The 22,900-nt window shown below is 40.6% G+C and overlaps 1 pseudogene; it reads left to right on the top strand.

The window, feature by feature from the left end:
• Window positions 1-5,805: 5,805 nt before the first annotated feature.
• Window positions 5,806-12,854, top strand: LOC142431740 (alpha-internexin pseudogene; annotated as a pseudogene).
• The last annotated feature ends 10,046 nt before the right edge of the window (window positions 12,855-22,900 follow it).

Below are 22,900 nucleotides of genomic sequence, written 5' to 3'. Positions count from 1 at the left end.
TGGGAGTGCATGCCCTGACGATGCATGACAGGAGCAGGCATGAAGCTCTGGTCTAAGGCCTGACATCGTGTGACTGTGTACCAGGGATCACAGGAGTAGAGGGACTAGGTAGCTACCTGTAGCGTGCAGCCCGTTATCAACACAGCCAGGTCCAAATGAGAGAAGGAGCTGCTATGCACAACCTCATCAGGTGGGGGATTTCTAAATGTCACGACAAGAATCCTTCACTCCTGTAGTAGCAGCCTCCCAAATGATCGATGACTGCTGCTGATAAGGAACTTTGTCCATGTTTCTGGACACCTGCACCCCAAGCACTAGCCTGCCTCTCTGCACTTAGATTGCGTTCATGTTGTCCTCGCCTTGCTGTGTTCTAGGCTTGTGTGCACAGCACCCTTTCTCCTATGGCAGAGTCGCTGCTGTGTGTCAACCTGGCTGGGCAACCTGGTAGATGCTTATCGTCCATACATCTCCTCATTCCTTGTTTTCTTTCTGTTTCTCCTTCCCTTGGGTGTTTGAGCTCATTTTTCCTCTTTCTGTGGTTTTCTGTGCCCATTTCATTTCGTTTCTTTTTTCTTTGCTGTAGAAGGTTGGCATGGCGTGTGTGTGGCCCAGTTACCGTCTCCAGCTCTTCTCTGTATCAAAGCTCTTCACTGTTTACAAAGTTGACTTTCTTTACAGCACAAAGCTACTTTCTAATTTGTCAACCAATGAACACGACGTTAAACATACAGAGCACATGTTTATATCTTGATATCATACTGATTTCAGTCAAATATTTTCCTTACTTGATAGTACTTCTAGTCAAGAATGGCCTGAGGCAAAATTGTGAATTAGGTTACACTGCTTTTAGCTTTCTCTAACTTTCTCTAAGGCTCTCTGTGAGAGGGTAGCTCAAATTAGAGAAGTTCCATTCTAAAACAGAGGCTATATCCTTACTTCCTCAATAAAATCTAAGCAACATGGCCATCAATGTCAGATCTGACCTGTCAATTCCATTATATTAAAAATAGTTACGTGTGCCTGGTGCTTTACTGGAAGACATTTGGATTTAAAAGTACTAGTTAGGAAGGCAAAACTCAAACTACACCTTCAACATTCTGTGATGAACGTTTTAACTCTCAGCGATGGGAATTGCGGAGTTTAAAGGAATATAAAATGGCCTCTATCTAATAGAAATAGACACTTTAATCTGTCAGATGCGTTTGGAAGTGTCTGTATACCTGACAATGCAGTAGACGCAGTGGAAGAATACAGACAGAAGGCCTTGGAAACACAGAATTCTAAGTGCCTAGCTAATATGGGTCAGAGAAAAATTCAGAAGAAATTCTTCAAATTTCCAGGAAAAGCAAAGGAAAAAGGTAAAATTCTCTGTAGCAAGAAGTCAGAGCCTCCCAATACACAAGTGACTTTGGTGGACAGACTCTCTTACACTTGTGACCTTAGAAGTACTCATGGAACGTGAAGCAGAAATCCCCATTTCAGGACCAGTTTATAAAGGATGGGTATTGTACACCAACCATAATTAGGATTCCATCAGGGAATTAAAGGGACTTCTAAGCTGAGGAGTGCCATCATCAGCTCTGTTTTAAAGAAGTCTTATTGAAGTTAAACTGTGTATGATTTAAGGGTCTAGATTGTGGGTTTCCAAATTTATTTGGCCTACCATTTTTTTTCAGAAAAAAATCACTCAACATCCCCTGGCAAATGAAAAGTTTTGTGCTATTCCAGGCCTGCCTACCTCATCCCACCCCGATGATCCCTTTGTAAAATACAGGTTTAGATTAAGGCAAACATCAGAAATAGAGTGAGAAAATGAGAACTGATCAGTTAGTTGACTCTGAGATAAGAGTAGCTGTATTTGATATATTATTCATGGGTGGCTAAAATGCAAAAAGAGAATTGAAACCTTGTTAGAAACCTGACCTCCTCAGAGCCAGACTTAGAGACAAAAGGTTGAAGTTGTTGTAGGTGTTTTTATGAAACTACATTTCCCCTTTTGAATTTAGCCACTATTTGAGTGATACAGTAACTTTGTCTTGAAAAAGACTATGAGCTACATAGGTGACCCACAAATGGCACATTAAAATGGTACATGAAATCCTCATCGCATCCATGGAAGAGTGATTGCATTCAGTGCATGTAGAGGGTAGAAGGTTCTAAATTTGGGAATATATAATTCCTTTATTGAAAGTCATAATAATTCAAGTCATTGTTATCTTTCTTGCATAGGTATGCAGATTTTAAAACAAAGTTAGTTTTCAGTCATAGGAACTCACAATATCATTGGCTTATTTTATTTATTTACTTATTGTGTGATTTTTATCACACAACATACACACAACACTAAATATAATATGCAGAAAAAGGGCATATCCAACCATAGGAGCATGATTCCATGTTTGAAAATATGGCATACACATAGACTCTGCCATAGTTTTGCCTTCGTTGGTCTAAACCAACAGCAAAAATGACATACTTTCTTTTCCCATGAGACCGATATGTGAAGAACGCAAGGTTACAGTCACCAGCAAAATATTTATTTTACCCAAACCGAGGGACCCATAGGGGCAGAGTGGTTTTGCATTGGTCTATTCAACTCCAAGTCAACAAATGCCAAGCCGCCAGCTCTCTTGGGGAGAAGGGTGAGGCTTTCTACCTCCGTAACATTTTTAGGCTCAGAAACCTGCTGGCATGTCTACTCTGTTCTTCTGGGTTGCTATGAGTTGGACTTGCCTGGACAGCAGTGAATATTTTACTTAGAATTTCACTGTCAAGTAGCAAGTCTTCAAAATTACCGTGGGAGTGGGGATGGCTCCTGTCCTTCCCAGCTGTTCGGCTCTCCTTTGGAAAAGGTCAGTGCATCCAATATTGCCTTCATCCCACCTGACGTCATCACGCATTTTAGCCTTGAACTTTGGTCCTAGATTATCCTCCCTTCTTTCTCACTTCTTAGTTTTTTTCCCTAATATTCCTCACACAGAAGTTCTTTCCACCCTTGCACAAGCATGTGCCTATAATCAGTTCATTTATTTAAGTCACACATTCAAATTGCGATGAAAGCCTAGCAAAAATAAAGAGGGCAAGCATTTGGGAAATAGTTTTATAAAACTGATGGCTGATTACCTTTCTGGCTTTCTAACTGGTCTTATTTCTTTAAGATACTGAAAATATGCTAATTTATATGGCAGATATACTGTGTGTGTTTGCAAAAAAGTAGCAGTATGCTCAGCTGAGATAGGAGGAAATATTTTGATAGATACCAGCTTTCTCACCCTAATTACACAGACATAACTAATTTTTCCCATCAACCATGCATAAGTTCATTGCTATTTCTAACACTGTCTCAAACTTAAACTGAAAGTATTTTTTTGACACACATCCCTTCTCCAAACTATGCATTAATATTTGTTCTGTTTAAAATGCAAAAGAGGAAGGCTGTTTTAAACTAGGGTTTTAGGTATCTTATAGCCTACAAGGAGTAGTGATGGTTCAGCAATTAAAGTGCTCAATTATCAACTAGAAGCTCAGTGGTTCAAACCCACTCGCTATGCTGTGGGGGTAAAGATGTGACAGTTTAATTCCATGAAGACGTACAGTCTAGGAAATTTGGTAGGACAGTTCTCCTTTGCCCTGTGGAGTTGCTATAGATTGGAATCAATTCTACAACATGTGTATTGGTTTACAGCTCTTTATTAAGATAACTACCAATTCTCTTTGCCATGGGTCTTTTTATACATCGGTCCCCACCACGCTTCCTTCATAACTTAAGAGTGAATGTAACTACCTCTATCATACTGATGCTTGGAGAAATGGAAACACTGTTCAAACAATTACCTGGTTTGCTCAAGGCTACTTACAGGTAGACACCTTGACATTTGTAGGAAAATATATAGATTTGGTTTAATGAGGGCCAATCGGTTCACAAGATTTGTTCTTTTAATAAAATCTATTTATAACATTGTTTTAAGTCAACATTTGTCTTTGGTTTGTGATAAAATGTGAGAATGAGATGCAAAAACAAACAAACAAAAAACCCTCAGGAGAAAAATAGGAGAGTAGAACTCTTGGATATGTAGAAGAAGCTCAGGTGATTACACACTCCACACTGTTAAATTAATTAATAAAAATAAAGAGGGAACTGATTACAAGGATCCACATGTGACCTCCTCCCTGGAAGAATAACTAATAAACTACATGGGACAAAGAACTCCCCAGGTCAAGATTTCTTGGGCTTATTAAGCATGAAATCATTTCTGACATTATTTTTTTCTGGAAAAAATTTCCATGAAATAATAGCAATACTACTAATTAAATGAAGATCTTGTCATCTCAAATAGATCTGAGAAATGCTATGACTAAAAAAACAAACAAACCTGAAACTCACTGCCACAAAGTCCAGAGTGACTCATAGAGACCTTACAGGACAGAGTAGAACTGGCCCTGTATGCTTCTGAAACTGTAACCCTGTAAGAGAGTAGAAAGCCTCTCATCATTCATATTTGTTTAGTTATTCTAATATGGAATAATTGAAATGAAAGCATTTTCTAAGGCCTCCTCCGTGTATGGAACACATTTCTCCCCATAAAAAAGGGTAATATCTAGTAGTCACTTACAACAGTTAATTATTTCATAAAAGAATTTCAAAAGGAAATTTGGTTGTGCTTAATGGGACTAGATAATCTGCTTAGGGCAATTCAATAGGAGCCCTGGGAGCAGAGTGGGCGATACATTGGGCCGCCAACAGCAAGGCCAGCCATTTCAAGGGAGAGTTGATTTTTGTGTTTTTATTCCCCTAAAGATGTACAGTCTCAGCAACTCACAAGAGAAGTTCTACTAGGTGGCAAGTTGTCACGTGCTGGAAATTGCTGTGTGTTGCTATGTGTTGGAAATGATGCCAGTGACAGTTTCGAAGAGTTTGAGAGATAAGGAAACACTCTCCCAGACAGAGCATTGCGATACGAACCCAGTTGTCTTTTAAGCACCTATTTGCATTATCGCTATAATCAGTCTCCTTGGGTTGCTGAAACCATTTAAGTAATATATGGAATTTCTTAGCACAATATCACACACATAGCACTAAAGGACACCGTTCTCTATCACATCCTAAACACTTACATTTTATTTTCTAGGTGGAAGAAAATAACTTGAAGGAAACAAAGTATAGCTTTATACATATATAAAAATAATTGAATCAGAACAGCAGCTAATGTTCTTACGATAAAAACACTGCACAGCCACTCTTTTTGTTGACACAAAGGTGATTACTATATCTTGGCGGATGCAGATATAGTATTGGGAATCTTGCAAGCCAATTAATTCTTACCTTTATCTGTTACATTTGATGTCATTGAATGGATTCATATTCATGCAGGCTGTATGTTAACATGAAAATCAAAGTATGATAATTAAGACGCCTAACTTCAAGTTGTTTTGCCTTACATAGCTGTTGAATTTTTTTTAATATTCAGAGGAATAAACTCTGTAAATTACCTTAAGTGCAACAAAACCATTAACCAGTATTTTGAAAAGAAGATAATTGATTGAGTAGTTACTGGCTCAATAAGAATTAAAACAGTCCATTAAAAACTACTTTGTTTTGAGGGAAGAGCGTGGCATGTGTGTAAATACATATGCACATGCATACATACAAAGCTACACATACACACAAGGAGAAGGCAAGTGAAAGCGATGTCTTAGGGATCTAGGGTATGCGCACATAGGTTGATTCCAAACAAAGCATGCTAAAACATGGCTCTGAGCTATGTCTTGGAGGAAGTGCAGCGGGCATGCTTCTAAAAAGCAAGGATGGTGAGACTTTTTCTCATAGGCTTTAACCAGGTTAGCAAGAGAGACAAGTCCCTGGGAAAGGAAGTCATCCTGGGTTACGTCACGGAAAAAGGGGAAGAAGAGCGTCACGCAACAAGGTGCACTGACACCGTGGCTGTCACAATGGGCCCAAATACAGGTAGTCCAGGCCGGGATTGGGTTGTATTTTCAGGGTAGCTACAACTTGGAACTGACTCAATGGCGCCTAACCACCCCAACTGTGATCAGTGGAGGGCTTCTGACAAGTTTTCTCAGTAATTCATTTGTCTTCCTCTCAATAGGCCTTAAAAAAAGGGAGGGGAAAAGATCTTTAAAAACCACGTATGCCAATCACATCTAGCCCAAAGGGCTGATGATGCCACCGGTCTTTGAGCAAGATTAAAGGTAGAAAAACGATTCCATGGAACGAATCATAATGCTGACCAGACTAGCATGCCGGAACATGATCCGGAGGGTGAGATCCAATTAAAACTGGCTTCCAGGGAGCTCGGTTGAGTCAGTGAAATGCAAGGCAGACAGGCCATCTCTGAAGACTCTGGGAAGAGTTTTATGTAGCTTTTTATTCCAAAGAGATCACCTTAATAGATTCCCTTAAACGAGTTTTAAGAAAATTAAAAACTGCATCGGTGGAAAAATGGCCAGGAAATTCATGCTGAGTAATTTGAAAAGTCTGTTGTCTACCAGGAAAACACACCTGTTCATTCGCGGAAGGTTCCAAAGTTTGTCATCTGAGACTTTTCTCGGGAAACTTCTTATCTGCCCTGCAGACTGATCTTTCTCCTTCCCGTTTCTTTTTGTTCCCTAAAGTCAAAGAACTTTGAAAAAGAACAGTATTTGGGTCCCTTGAGGATGGCAAAGTTTTGCAATTTTGATGTGGCATATTTGACGAGAAAAATATTATTCAGGAAGATGTAGAAAGGGAGACACAGCAAGGGCAGGAGCATCGGACCTCGATGGAGGGTCCTTGGAGATTTAATTGCTTCACATGGTCTTATTTTTGCTTAATAAATGTGTCTATGCTTCTGTAGCAATGCTTTTTGACTTACCTGCATATGTACACATATATTGTATAGAATAAAAGTATAGTCCCCACATTTTATTTAAACTGGTGGTCTTCAATATTTTTTAAAATTTGAGAAAGATCAAATCAGATAAAGATGATTCTATGGCAAATAGGTATTTTGGGCTGTATAATTCTTTCTAGATGAAATTTATATAAAATATTTAAAATATGTATTTGAATAGATGTTTATTTCCATGTGCATAGTATTTATTAGGCTTTTAATAGTTACACTAAAATGCAACTATGTCTCATAGCACTAATCTTTTCTCAAAAAAATCATTTTAAAATGTTGTATAGTTCACCTCTATCAGGTGTGTCATGATTAATTTAGCTATTGATACATCCGAAGCAGAAAGGCTGCTTAATGTTAAGGAGACCTGGTGTCACAGTGTATTGAGCATTGGGCTGCTAACTGAAAGGTTAGTGGTTTGGAAGTACCAGGTGCTCCAGAGGAGGAAAAGGAGAAGTTGTGTTTCTGTAAAATGTGGTTGCGAAGGCCCTAGAGACAGTGCCGCACGGTCCCAAGGGATCCTTGCAAACTGGAATGGACTTGAGAGTGGTGAAGTGAATTTGGTTAGTAATACCAGAATGGACATCTTGACTGATAAAACTTGTCCTGCCTCCAAAAATTTAATGTGGCTCTAAACCTGTGACTTTTTAGAAGGGTTCTCAAATATATCAAGTAAGGCTTCTACAACATATGTACACCCAATAGTTAAAACAAATATTATTAATTGTTGCCAAATTGTACTTTGAGATTTTTAAAGGTGAAATACAGAAAATGGTTATTATTGTTAGCTCTTGCATCTTGAGTGTGTGTGTGTGTGTGTGTGCGTGTGTGTGTGCGCGTGTGTGTTTAGTCATGATACATAGTTGTTGAATGATTGCCCTCTCTGTGGCATAATGGTTTAAGTGTTTGTTATGGTTGTGGCTCACCCCCCGCCCCCCAGCTGCTGTGATGAGGAAAGGGCACGGGGGGCTGTCTGCTCCCATAAAGATGACCCTCTTAGAAATCCCGGGACAGTTCTATTCTGTCATGGAGGTTTCAAACCGCTGTGTCAGCACCGACTCATTGGCAGTGGATTTGGTCCACCCCCCCTAGTCCATATTCTCTAAAATAAGGGAAACAACGCAGAGTGGCAACAATAGTTTAGATGTGGTCTGAGGCATTTCTTCTAGAAATATATGCCGATATTGTACAACCGTATGGGCTAGGAAGTTCAGTATATCCATTTTTGCTCTACTTGGCCGTAAAGTCCTTGTATGGCCTTAGAACAGTCACATTCTCTCACAAGTCTCACAGTAAATATGCAAATGAGCTATGGGATTGGTTCTGAACGAGCCCTATGACGTTAAAGTTTATGTAGTACTGACAAGTTTCATTTCTATCTTGTAAAAGCTCTTTCCCTATGGAAGATTTAGTGTGGCGAAACTACATTTTATTGAATTTTAACCACGTAATACATAAGGCTTCAGTATTCTGTGTATAATAATCAATAATGAACCATGATTCATAGTTTCTAAGATTATGTATGTTACCTAATTGGATATCAGGGAAAAATATCACCATGATTTTTATCATACTTTTAAACTATTTGTGTGAGTTTAAAAAAAGCAAATCAAATTGATTTTTTGCATTTTAAGTCTCCAAAAATAATTCCTTCCTGCTTTCACCAGACCTGTGTTCTTCTTCTAATGAGAGAATATGGCAGTTCCTGAAAGGTTAAGTGTACCATTTTCAAGGATTTTCACCCCAGGTTACAGCATCTATTTCTAAAACTTCTGTTCTTCAGCTTGCCTCCCACACAATTTAAATGGTATAAATCATTCATTTAAATATACTATAATATAATTATAAAAATAACATTTTAAATTAAAAAAATTAAATTTAAAGTTTCTAACTCTAATTCTTTGTACTTTGCATTTAACACTTCACTTTCTCACCTAGAGTAGAGGCCCATAGTCAATATGCTTCCTTGGTGCATTTGCCTATATACACATATATAAACAAATACACACACAAACACCCATATATATGCACACATATTGCTTTCGTCTTTCCTCTTTTTCTCCTTCGTACCCTACTATTATGCATACCCATCATTCACCTCTAAGTGATTCCTCTCAGCTACAATTTGACTGATCAAACATGACCAGAAAAGCTACTCCCTCCTTGTCATCAATTTTAGAGCACTCACTATTCCCCTGTACCCATCATTGTTGGGTCCCTGCTCCTCTCCCATTCTCACCCCGTGGCCTCAGGAACTGTCAGTCTAGTTACTGTCTCTGCAAGATTGCCTATCCTGCCTATCTTGTATCGATAAACACAGAAAAACACGAAAAACAAACATACAGGTAGTCACAAGTCTAACAGAGATTGACATGGAACAGGTGAAAATCTCTCTGTTAAATAGAGAGAAGGACATGTGATAAATGGTCAGTCCAGTCCCCATTATATTTCTTTATATATGATGGCCTCCATGTCTGCGCACATCTGGTCTTCAATCATTAGTGTTCAATTTGTAAAATCTGTTCTTGAGGTGGTCTCTAAATTCATTCAGGTGGCTTGTACTCAAGATTATATTCGGTTTCCTGGATTTGATCTTATTTTCTTCAGCTTCACCTGAACTTGCATATGAGCAATTCATGCTTTGTTCCATAGTAGGCACTTTATTTTTTTAGCTGATGATATTAGAAATCAGCATCCTCTTTTTCACATATGTAGTCCATTTGATTCTTATGTAATCCACCAAATAAGGTCTGCATGAATAATCACCACTTATGCTGTTGAAAAAACTTACTTGCAATGAATAAGTCATTGGTATTGAAAAATGCTATCAGGCAATCTCCAGCATTGTTTTTATATCGAAAGCAATATTACATTACAACTTTAAACATTAAAATGACAGCTTCATGAAATTGTGGTTATTTGCAAAGGCTATATATTAAGAGCCTCCAAGGCTCCACAGTAGGAGTGCCGCAGGAGATAGACGGATATGGTGCAGTGGCAGGATACAGGAACAACAAGCAGAAGACAACTGGATTGCTAAATACAACTGACGGGATTACAGAAAAAGAGTTCAAGACGGTAGTACCCTTCACGGTAGCCAAGCATAAATGGAAATACCTGTGGATATACCTAACCGGGAAAACAACAATAATAAAGGATTCGTACAAAGAAAACTATGGAACATTCTAACAAGAATCCAAAAGTGACCTTCACAAATGGAAATATATCCCATGCTTCTGGATCAGAAGACTCAATGTTGAAAATATATCAATCCTACCTAAGGCACTACATAAATTCAATAAAATCCTGATATAAGTACCAGCATCATTTTTCAAAGAAATGGAAAAACTGAATACCAACTTTATATGGAAAGGGAAGAAGCCCAGAATTGGCAAAGGACTCTAAGTAGAAGAAAAAAGTAGGTGGATTTGCATTACCTGACATTAAAACTTATTATATAGTCACAGATGTCAAAAAACATGGAACTGCTATCATGATAGATACTCGGACTAATGGATCAGAACAGAAAATCGAGAGATAAAAACAGGAGAATACAGACAACTGATATTTGATAAGGGTCCCAAAAATATCAAATGGGACGCAGGTGCACTTTTTAACATACGGTTCTGGAAAAACTGGATATTAACCTGCCAACGACTGAAGCAAGCCCATTACCTCGCCCCCTAAACAAGGATGAATTTAAGGTGAATCACAGAGCTTGAAGTAAAACCTCAAACTATAAGAATCATCATTGAAAAATTTGGGGAAAAGCTAAGAACCTTAGAGCAGGGAATACATGGGCTATCAGAAATAAGGAAGACTATACACTCAGCGATGTAATACCGACGAAGAACACAGCTTTCCCCCAGATCCTGGATGCTTCCTCCCCACAACTACCATGATCCGAATTCTACCTTGCAGGGCTGGATAGGGCAGAGGTTGTACACTGGTGCATATGGGGGCTGGAGGCACAGGGAATCCAGGGTAGACGATACCTTCAGGACCAGGGGTGTGAGGGGCGATGCTGGGAGAGTGGAGGGTGAGTGGGTTGGAAAGGGGGAACTGATTACAGGGATCCACATGTGACCTCCTCCCTGGGAGATGGACGTCAGAGAAGGGGGGGATGGGAGACTCCGGATAGGGCAAGATATGACAAAATAACAATCTGTGGATTATCAAGTGCTCATGAGGTAGGGGAGAGCGGGGAGGGTGGGGGGGAAGAGGACCTGATGCAGAGGGCTTAAGTAGAGAGCAAATGCTTTGAGAGTGATTAGGGCAAAGAATGTACGGAAGTGCTTTATACAATTGATGTATGTATATGTGTGGATTGAGATGAGAGTTGTATGAGCTCTAATAAAATGTAAAAACAGAAAAGAAAAAAAAAGAAAGAAAATGATTGGGCAAAGAATGTACAGATATGCTTCATACAATTGAAGTATGTATATGCATGGATTGTGATAAGAGTTGTATGAGCCCCTAATAAAATGTTTTTAAAAAAAGAATATACACTCAAAGGGGGTAAAATAAATGAGTGGGACATACTAAAAATAAAACACTTAAAAAATAAAATAAAACACTTGTGTGCATCGAAAGACTCCATCAAGGCCCATCCTTATCCTGATCCCGGCACCATGAGCTCCGGCTCCGGCTCCGAGCTTACCTGTGCGCCTCCTCCTCCTACCGCAAGGTGTTCTGGGACAGCTCTCGCTTGTCTGCGCGCCTCTCCGGGGTAGGCGGCGCGGGCAGTTTCCGCTCGCAGTCGCTGTCCCGCTGCAATGTGGCCTCCTCGCTCGGCCTGGGTCTGGCCTACCGCTGGCCGCCAGCGTCCGACGGGCTGGACCTGAGTCAGGCGGCGGCGCGCACCAACGAGTACAAGATCATCCGCACCAACGAGAAGGAGCAGCTGCAGGGCCTCAATGACAGCTTCGCCGTGTTCATCGAGAAGGTGCTCCAGTTAGAGACCCAGAACCGCGCACTCGAGGCCGAGCTGGCCGTCGCGCGTCGGCGAGCTCTTCCAGCGGGAGATGCGCGAACTGCGCGCGCAGGTGCGCTTCGAGGAGGAGACCTGGGCGCAGCAGCGCGACGTGGACGGCGCCACGCTGGCCCGCCTAGACCTGGAGGAGCAGGTGGAGTCGCTACTGGACGAGCTGGCCTTCGTGCGTCAGGTGCACGACGAAGAGGTGGCCGAGCTACTGGCAACGCTGCAGGCGTCGTCCCAGGCCGTGGCCAAGGTGGACGTGGCGGTGGCGAAGCCCGACCTAAGTTCGGCACTGAGAGAGATCCGCGCCCAGTATGAGTCCCTGGCCGCCAAGAACCTGCAGTCCGCCGAGGAATGGTACAAGTCCAAGTTCGCCAACCTGTACGAGCAGGCGGCGCGCAGCACTGAGGCCATCCGGGCCAGCCGCGAGGAGATCCATGAATACCGTCGCCAGCTGCAGGCGCGCACCATCAAGATTGAGGGGCTACGCGGGGCCAACGAGTCCTTGGAGCGGCAGATGCTGGAGCTGGAGGAGGATCGGCACAGCGCCGAGGTGGTGGGCTACCAGGACAGCATCCGGCAGCTGGAGAATAACCTGAGGAACACCAAGAGTGAGATGGCTCGCCACCTTCGGGAATATCAGGACTTGCTCAATGTCAAAATGGCCCTTGACCATGAGATAGCAGCCTACAGGAAACTGTTGGAAGGTGGAGACCCGTTTTAGTACCAGTGGCTTAAGCATTTCAGGGCTGAATCTGCTTCCCAATCCAAGTTCTCTGCTCCCACCTAGAATCCTCAGCTCTACAACCTCCAAGGTCTCATCCACTAAGAATGAGGAGGCATCGAAGGTGGCCTCAAAGAAAACCTGCCAGATAGGGGAAAGTTTTGTAGAAATATTGGAGGAGACAGTCATAGCTACTAAGAAAACCGAGAAATCAAATATAGAAGAAAGCACCATTTCAGGCCAAAAAATATAATTCATTTGCTTTAACAAAAGTCCATGCTTAAGAGGGAATATGCGTTTGACTCATTAAACAGCTTGTTCTTGAACTTAAAAAAAAAAGAAGACTCCATCAAGAGAGTAATAAGAGAGCCCACAGACTGGGAAAAGATATTTAGTAATAACATATCAGAAAAAGGTCTTATTACTAAATCTACAGAAACCTGCAACCTTACAACAACAACAACGAAAATGAATACCCCACTAAGGAGGTGGGAAAAATACTTGAACAGAAGATTCACAAAGGAGGAAACCCAAATGGATGATAAACATATGAGAAAATGTTCCCAATCATTAGCCATCTGCAAAATGCAAATCAAAACGACTGTGAGAGACCACCTCAAGGATAACCCAATTCAAACAGCAGAAGTCAATAAACGTCAGAGGGGGTGTGGTGAGACAGGAACTCTCATTCACTGCTGGTGGTCACTTAGAGATGCACAGGCACGGTGGAAAGCGATTTGGCAATCCCTAAAACAGATGGAAGTCGAATTACCTTACAATGCAGCAATGTCACCACTGGACATATACCCAGAAGAAATAAGAAACAGGCCACAACCAGACATCTGCTCTCCAATGTTCATCACTGCAAAGTTCACATTTGCAAAAAAAATTGGAAACAGCCTAAATATCCATCAAGAGATGAATGGGTTAAAACACTCTGATATGTATGCACCAAGGAATACTACACATCCCTAAAAAATACTGATAAAAGAATGAAACACCTCATCTTGTGAAGAGTTGAGGAATATGCTGAGTGAAGTTAGCCAAACACAAAAGGTAAGTAAAACAAGAGTCCTCTTAGGTAAGTTCAAACAGTTTAATGACATAATGGAAAATGCAAACAACACCGAATACCTGGACTGAGAATCTGATATTTTGGCATAAACCAGACCAAACTCAACAATTCATTCATCAACAAGAACAGATGCAGATAAGATCTGTTCTAAAAGGCATCTTCATACATCCCCCACCTCGTCCTCTGTCATATGCCATTAAGGCCTACAGGAGGGATGGGGGAAGAAAAAGGATGGAAATGGCGGGGGGCAAGGCACTCACCCACAAGGGGAGGGTTAGTGGGAGGGTATTGTTTCTATGTTCACAGGAAAAGGAGAGCGAGAGTAGACCTCATTCCACTATGCCCACCGTGAGAGCAATGTTCCTGCTCAGAGCACCTCATTCCCAGAGACGACTTCAGGGCTGTCCTCAGCTCAAGATGTGATGTCCTCTCTCCAGATAACAGCGCTGCAAAGGACAGTCCTGAAGATACAATTCTGAGAAGGCAGCTTGTCTGAACCTCCCAGAGGGTAGCAAACCAAGACCAAAAGGAGAGTGCAACAGACCAGGGATGGGAGCAAAGTCACGAAGGCTAGGAGGAATCATGATCGTAGACTTCTGCCTCATGGGGCACCACTTGACACCCCATCTGAACGTGTTGGGGGTTACAAGGGGGCCACACTGAAAGTCTAAAGGTGTAATGGTGTCGGTGAGGTTGGGGAGAGGGCTGGGAGGAAGCACTAGACCACTCATCCCTGACTGTGGGGTTATCAATGGGGAGTTTTAGGATGTTCGCCTTCTGGGCATAAATGCTGAACACCAAAAGGGTCTATGTGTGGTTAGGTAAACGGGGCCCAGGATAGGGAACCCTGAGAGAAAGGGGAATTAGATTGATGGCTTATAGCATGTCCTTCTCTGTAGATAACAGAGAGATATTCATCTGCTATGTTTCAGTATCCCTGTAGACTTGTGACTACTTGTGTGTTCTTTGTATATTGTTTGTTTGGGTTTTTTGTTTGTTTTATGTGTGTGTGTTTATTTGTACAACATAGGAGTACAGGCAATCCTATGGAGACAGCGACTGAACTGATGGCTCCTGGGGCCATGGGAGGGGAGGACCCGGGAGGAGAAGAGTGGTGAGCCAATGATGGGTACAGGGGAATAGTAAGAGTTCTAAAACTGATGGCAAGGAAGAGATTGTATCTCTTCTGATCATGATTGATCAATAAAATTGATTCTGAGAGGATGGGTAAACATGATAGTGGGGCAAGAGGAAAGAAGAAGAAAGACAAAAATATAGATATATATGTATATACTTGTATGTAAATATTTAAATATGTGTATATTTGTTTATATAAATATATATAGGTATATACATGTGCATAAATATTTAAATGTAGGTATATTTGTTTCTGTATTTATATCCAGACAAATGCAATAAGGAAGCAGATGAACTTTGAGCTTCTACTTAAATCTTGCTTCAGCACAAGAACAGTTTTTTCTAATGATGTGGCATTGTCTGATATTCACCTTCCTGACAGGATCGCTGCAGGTCAAATAGGTGCATAAGAAAACACGGTGAAGAAAGGTGATTATGTCCAGCGATTAAAATATATAGTGTCTGGAGTCTTAAGGGCTTGAAGTTAAACAAGCGGCCATTTATCAGGGAAGCAACAAAGAGCACCAGGAAGAAGCACACCAGACTTTGTGATCATGAAATGTTGGCAAGAAAAGGTATCAGAAGTTCAAAAACAAACAACCAAATAGATATGAAGGGGCGGGGATGTCGTGGAGACCTAAAACCCACCTGCAGGATAATTGGACCGTCTCTCTCAGAAGGGCCACATGGATAAATCCAGGATGCAGTACAGCACTGATGAAACCCATTGTCTAGTTCTTTAACTATTTCTCCACTTACTATTATGGTTTGCATTTGTTTTACCTCGCTAACCATGCTATACTTGTATATGTTCATTTGTATAATTAATATTGTTCGATGCATGTAAGTGAAGGCTGATTCCCCTTCTGAAACAGCTAGAGGAGAAGCAGGGAGAAAGGTTAAGGTGATAACATAGATGACTGCCTAACCCAACTCAAGGGGCGCAAACAGCAGAACTGTATGTGAATGGACATATTGGATGGTGTACGATGTGTGTGGCAAAAATAAATAAAAATAAGGTTTCCTGGGAGGGAGAGTGTGGATAAAGGGGAAGTGATATAAAGGAGTTCAAGGAGAAAAAAAATGAAAGTGACTGTGTGTGGTAGCAATTGTACAGTATTGCTTGATGTGATTGAACTATGGAATGTTATATCTGTAAGGGCTCCCAATAAAATAAAATAAAATGACAAATTCCAAACAAAAAAGAGGTATAAGTGATGTTGTTATAGAACGTCCCTGTGAAGAGGAACTTAAAGTGATATAAAGTTATGAGACTGCTTTAAACTTTGGTAGATAAGGATAAATTTTAGAGTAACTACAAAAAAAAAATAAATATATTTACCCAAACTGAGGGATATAATTTGATTGTCATGATATTGTACAACTGTGTATTATGATCAGACTCTTGAATTGTGTAGTATGTCAATTTTATGCCTATAAAACTGTTGTTAAAAATGACAAATATAGTATGATATCACTTTCATTTAAAAAGTCAAGAGGAAGCTTACATAAAGAAAATCAACTTCAATGAATAAGAGATACAGGAGGAGAAGGAAGGGAGAATCACATACTGGACAGGGTATGCGCAAATTATTGTTGGAGAAACTAATTGCTGTGTAAACTTTCACCTGAAACACTATGAAATGTATGCATACACATATACACATATACAAGTATATGCACACACATATCTATACATACACACATATATACATACACACATGCATATGTACAGAGCCTGGTCTCAACTATGTACAGAACCCTGACATGTACACTTGTCCTGTCAAAGAGGCATAAATACAACCCTGCCTTGTTACAAAAAGGCAAAAAGAAGACAAAGAAGAAGAAGAAGAAGGAGCGCCTAGGTAAGGTAAGACAGTGCGAGCATCAGATAAGAAATGATTACAGAACCATCTGACATTAAAATAAGCATCCAAATTATAATAGATTTAACCAAGGAGATAGTTATATGTTTCCAAATTTGCAACAAGGATTAAGACAATTGTTACAGGGCCCCTCAGTGTAAAATGCAGACATTTCAAAATATATACAGCAAACCCTTTTTGCTACCTGTTTTATAGGACTAAAATGTGGAATTACAGTCCAACAGGGATATGGTCAAATTGTTGAAATCTTAAAGCTCAGAGAGAAAATTTTAGTCACAACTCTTCTGATTACTATTGAATTCAGAGAAGGAGAAATCCTATCACATAATTGAAGCCATCTTTGGGTAGTGTAAACTACCCAATTTCTAGTCCAGAGATTAAGCGCTCCACAACCAGCCAAAGATTGGTGATCCAAACCCACGCAAAGGCTCCTTGGACGACAGACTTGTCAGTCTGCTTCTGGAAAGTTACAGCCTTGAAAAACCCATGGAAGAGTTACGCCTGCATGCATGTGGGAGCCGTGAGTAAGAATCGGCAGCAACTCACAATTAAAGGAATATTTGTTTATTTCCAAGACACCTGAGATTTAAAGTTTTAAAATGGATTCTGAAGACCTTTGGCAAAACATCCTTTCAGTTTGAATGTCCAGGCTGCAGGTGAACTAAAATGATTAGAGAACTTTGCAGAGCAGGCTGATTGCTCAGTAGAGTTGCCGGCACAGTTTCACTATCTTCGGGAACTTCCCCTTGAGCAATGGTGTCTTGCTATTCCAAATAGAGTGTTCTACTCAGTAGAACCAAAATACTAAATCCATTGCTGTGCAAGCATTTCCAACCCATAGTGAGCAGACCCTGAAAGGGCAGAGTGGTGTTTCAGAGACTGGAATGCTTCTAGAAGCAGACTGTCACATGTCTTTCCTATAAATAGACTATTGAGCTGGAACCATTCACCTTCCAATAATCAGCCAAGTGCTTAACCACTGTCAATCTGGAGCTTCGTGACTCGCAGTAAAATACTCTGTGGGGAGTATTTAGAGCAGAACTAACTATTTGCATATTTATTCTGTATTTTTCAGACAAGTTAGTAAATCCCTTCAAAAACCTCATGGCCATCAAATCAATTCCAAGTCAAAGGGGGCCCACATAGGATCTCCAAGACCATAAATCTTTATGGGAGCAGAAAGATTCGTCTTCCTCCCAGGGAGCGCCTGATGAGTGTGAACAGCCTCCTGTGCAGTTAGCAGCCAACACTGAACCCAGGGCTTCACCAGGGGTCCTTTCACAAGACCTGCTTGTTCACTTACTCTGGTAGCACAGTGCTTAAGGGTTGGGCTGCTTACCAAAGGTTCAGCAAGTCCAAACCATCCGCCTCTGCAAGTTTAGATAGTCTATGCTTCCACTCCTGTAATGAGTGAGAGTCTTGTAAACCCACCAAGGCAGTTCCACCGTGCTCTGTGGAGCTGCAATGAATCCGAATTGACCCAATGGCAGTAGGTTCAGTTTGGTTTATTTCCACTTAAATTATTTACACATATATATGCTGCCCTGTTGTGTGTGAGTGGATGGCTGTGCTTGAATATGTATGCATATATGTATACATATAGACACACACACAAAAGAACAGCATATATGCTGCTCTTCTTGTTTTTAATTGATTTTTCTCACACAAAGGTGAATTCCATTTCAGATCAGAAGGTGTAGTCTTGGAGGTTCAACCAATCTCTAAGCAACCAGCAAGCCTGATCTGTTTGATGATTTTGAGTTCTCTTCCACCCTTTTCTCTCACTCTCTCTAGAACCTTCCATGTGATCTGTTTCATTGCAGTGGATGGTGGTAGCTGGGCAGCATCTAATTTTTCTGGTCTCAACATTGTGGCGGCTGATATTGGTATGATCCGTAATTTTTGGACTCATTATTTCTATTTATCATTTGATTTTCATAATGTTTCTTCATACGGGTGGAGAGAGAGCAATGGTGGCACCTTAAATGATCATTCATGACCTTCTTAGATCCTCGTTGCTATTCACCATAGTCAGATGTGGAACATTGTCTTTCTGAACTGTTATGTCAATTTAATTTGATACCATGTGGCTTGACCTTCTGTGATACTGGACAATCTCAAAAACTCCACTGTAAGTTCTTACCATTATCTCAATATTGTAAGCTACATAGGAACAAAATTCCTCTTTACATGGTGGCAGTAGTTCTCTAGAACTGACCACCCATCTGCTTGAAATGGACCCTTTCTTTCTCTTATTATTAATAAATAGGTGATCTCTTTAATTGTCAGTCTCATTGTTTTATAACAAAAGGGTTTATTATAGCAAAATCGAGGACAAGAAGCATGTTAACTATAGTGATCAAACGCTGTGTGGGTGCATACGTTTTCTTGAGTTGGTTATGGATCTGAATATCTGAGAATGCTTCAGGAGGTATGAAAATTAAACTTGGCTTTAGATAATGAGTTGACCAGTTGGAGAAAGAGTGTCAGGTCAGCTTGCACAGTGTGGTGAGCTCTAACAGCTAGTCACAACTAGCTGTTAGTGATTTTACTAACAACTATGAGGGAAAGCACTAGACTAAGAAGGCCTGCCATCATAAGGAGTTCAGATTAAGCAACACGGAAAGTTATAAAAATGAAGAACAGCTGGTCCTGAACAAGTTAAACTGAACCTGAGTGCTTTGAGCCTGGAGAAGAATGCTGGTTAGAGAACCCTCTCCCGTCATCCTTTGGTGTTCTAGGAGATGCTTAATGCAAAAGCCTGACCGACATGGCCAAAAGATTGTCTTATTTCTAAACATCTCTCTGGCCTTTGCTCTCCCTCAGTCATATAATGTCTAGTCAACGAACCAGAAAATGCTTTGTCCCAACCCTCCTTCTCCCAGGATTCATGCAAGAAGAGTAAAACTAACAATAATCATTACAAACATTCACAAAAGCACATTTTCACATAAATGGCTCTCTTGGTAAAACTGGGTAAATCACTCATTCATCTCACTGACCAGCCTACAATTCACTTTTAAGGTGTTCTCCCACTTGGTAACCTCACGGTTCTTTGCTTTCAAAATGCTCACAGTTTTTTGCATAAGTGGCTTAGAACTCAGGCCTGACTCTGCTCACTTCTCAGTGCAGCAGTCACCTCCCGCCGCTGTTGTGTTCCTTCCCCTCCTTAAATAGCATTCTCTACCCCTTCCCTTTTCTTGCAATCATCCTTTTTGAATAATGTCATCCTTCTCTGTATTAACATTTTCCATTACAATGTTTTCTTTGACAAGAACTTAGGTATAAATTGGCAAGACACGGGGAAGTGGGCATACTGTAAAATGCTCAAGAATAAGGTCAAGGATTGAGGGGATCTCTGGAATAGTTAATGTGAGAGAAAGGGAGATCTTAAAATAATAATGATAAAGAAGCACCTGGAAGGAAAGAAGAGAAGTGGATGTAAGAATCAGGTTGAGAAAAAGTGAAGACGTGTTGGTGATTGGATTATTCACTGAACGAGAAACCATCAGGTCAGCAGGACAAATCCACTAGCTCCTCCATGGGAGAAGCGGGGGGCTTTCTCGTCCCATAAAGAGGGACAACCCCAGAAATTCATAGGGTCTGCTCTACTGTGTCCCACAGGCTCACTAGGAGTTAGAATCAACTCGATGTCAGTGAGTTGTTTGTTGTTTTTTTTTTTTAATTGGGGACATGAGTATAAGCAATATTCAGATTGCTCTGCGAGAGGGTCACCATGGGCAGCTATAAAATACGTTTTCTTATTGTTAGTTTATTGTGGGTAAGCTCTGAGGCAAGATAGCAACAACTTTGTCGAGTCTGGCACCATCTTCACAACCATCGTTGTGACAGAGGCCACAGTATACTTGAGCGTATTCTAATTGAGGGGCTCATCATTCGGCTCTGTGGTAGCCACTACTTTTGTTGTCATCCATAGGATTTTCAGTAGTTCATTTTCAGGAGTACATCAACAGGCCTTTCTTATTAGTTTGCCCTAGTCTGGAAATTCCAGCTGAACTCTGTTCACCTAGCACCATGCAAGGCACCCCAATATGACAAACAGATCAGTGGCGAGTGGTATAAAGAACTGCTGTCGTTGCTAGGTGTCACATTGTTGACTCCGCTTCATAGAAACTCTATATGCACCAGAATAAAAAGTGGCCCAATCCTGTGGAGTTCCCATCATTCTTATGCTTGAGCCCATTCTTGTAGCCATTCTGTCATTTCATGTTGTCTAGGTTTTTCCTCTTTTTCACTGCCCCTCTGCTGAACCCTGCGTTATGTCCTTTCCCAGGGAAAGGCCTCACCTGATAAAAACAAACCAAACTCACTGCAATCAAGTGGGTGACAGCTCATAGTTACCCTATACAGCAGGGAAGAACTGCCTCTGTGGGGTGACGAGACTATAACTCTTTTTGTTGTTGTTAATCATCTTATTGGGAACTCTTGCAGATCTTATAAAAATCCATAATTCAATTAGATCAAAATAATTATACAACTGCTGCCACCATCAATTTCAAAACATTTTCTTTCTTCTTGAACTCTTTGATATCAGCTCCCCTTTATCTCCTCCTTCCCTTACCTTACCCCCCAAAGCCTTATTAATAGTATATTATAAAGTTATTCTTGATATATATATATATATTTTGCCATATCTTACACCATCGACGTATCTGTTGTTCTAGTCATGTGGCTTATGGGACTAGGAAGTCCCAGGGGCCAAGAGGACTTGCAGGGCTGTGCCCCTTACTTTTCTCCCCTCCTGCCCCACTGGCTGTGGAGGCATGGTTGAGGGTATTACATCATCCTACTGGCTTGGTTTAGGCCCACCTGTGCAATATGATGTGACTGGACCTAGTCTGTGTGTCCAGGTAGACCGCCCACCTGGGCCTAGTGTGCTTGTGTCTGAGCATGCTCAGTTTGAATCTTTCCATAGGTCTCTAATGGGTGCCTGATTTCTTTCCAATCCCTTTGTTGTGCCCTTATCCAGGCAGTGGGGAGATAACCCCAGCTTAGTCCCTATTCTGGCTACCTAACAAAGTCACCCTCTTCACTGAAGGCTTTGGTCTTCAATAGGAAGTGTTTCAGTAAAGTGCTAGGCTCTTTCGATGTTTTTCAGTTTCATTCTAATAATAATTTATGGTAAGTTATCTATATGTTATCCATTACTTACAAAGATAATCCGATACTTAAGAATAAAGAACTTGAACACAAATATCAAGAAGAACGAGCAAGTGATGCTTCCCAAGATCAGGTGGTGTTTCTTTCGGCTGTGTTATATGGAACGGACTCAATGGCACCTAACAACAACAACAATGACATTTCACTTAGAAAAGTTTTCTTCTTGATTCAAACGACCTTATAATTATCTCGGAATGTTTTCCAAATTTCCTGAGCCTAGATATTTCTTTCATGTATTAAAAATAACATGGCTCTCTTCTTACTCTGCTTTTGACACTACTCATTGAGATAGAAAAACAGTAACATATGAATCTGCAGAAAAATGTAAGGCATTGAAATCCAATCAAACTTTCTAATCTCAAACTCAAAAATGCATGCTGTGATTTGTGATGTATTACAAACACTTGCAAAAAAGATTGTAGCAAATGGTACATATTTCAAATACAGGTTGGTGGAAACATGTAAAAAATAAAAACACAGTTTCTTTCTCTGTTTCTGCACTTTCCTAGAAGAGTGTTTTAAATTTATTTTTATTTTCTCCTATATCACACAAATCTCTTCTGAGCAGGGAACACTACTACACTAGGCAATATTACCATCACTTTAATATCTTTCACTCCTCAAAACACCCCAAACAGATCCCTTGGTTTTAAAAGATAACAAGGGAATGCCATATTCAAGTTACACCTACTCATTCAAAAGATGACAATCTGCTTCCATAAAGAGTGTAGTCTGGGGAACCCAATGGAATACTTGTGCTCTATTCTTCAGGACTGTGGAGAATCTGTGACAACATCCCTCTCTGCCCTTAGATTCTAGCCAGTGAATTGTTATATCAAGAAATTGTTTTAATGTTTTGTTCTCAGTGTCCAGCACTTAAAGATCTAAGAAATGATTCTTTATATCTTGGATGAATAATAAAATCCAGGGATTCAATGTCTGCATTGCTCAACAATCTTCACATAATGAAATCCCAAGACAAATTCTCTTCTATAGCATGATTCCCTTTGTGAATTCATT

Source organism: Tenrec ecaudatus, chromosome 18 (genome assembly GCF_050624435.1).
Source record: "Tenrec ecaudatus isolate mTenEca1 chromosome 18, mTenEca1.hap1, whole genome shotgun sequence".
NCBI classification, from domain to species: Eukaryota; Metazoa; Chordata; class Mammalia; order Afrosoricida; family Tenrecidae; genus Tenrec; species Tenrec ecaudatus.
The sequence above is the reverse complement of the archived record's forward strand: the minus strand, read 5'-3'. Positions and strand labels throughout refer to the sequence as shown.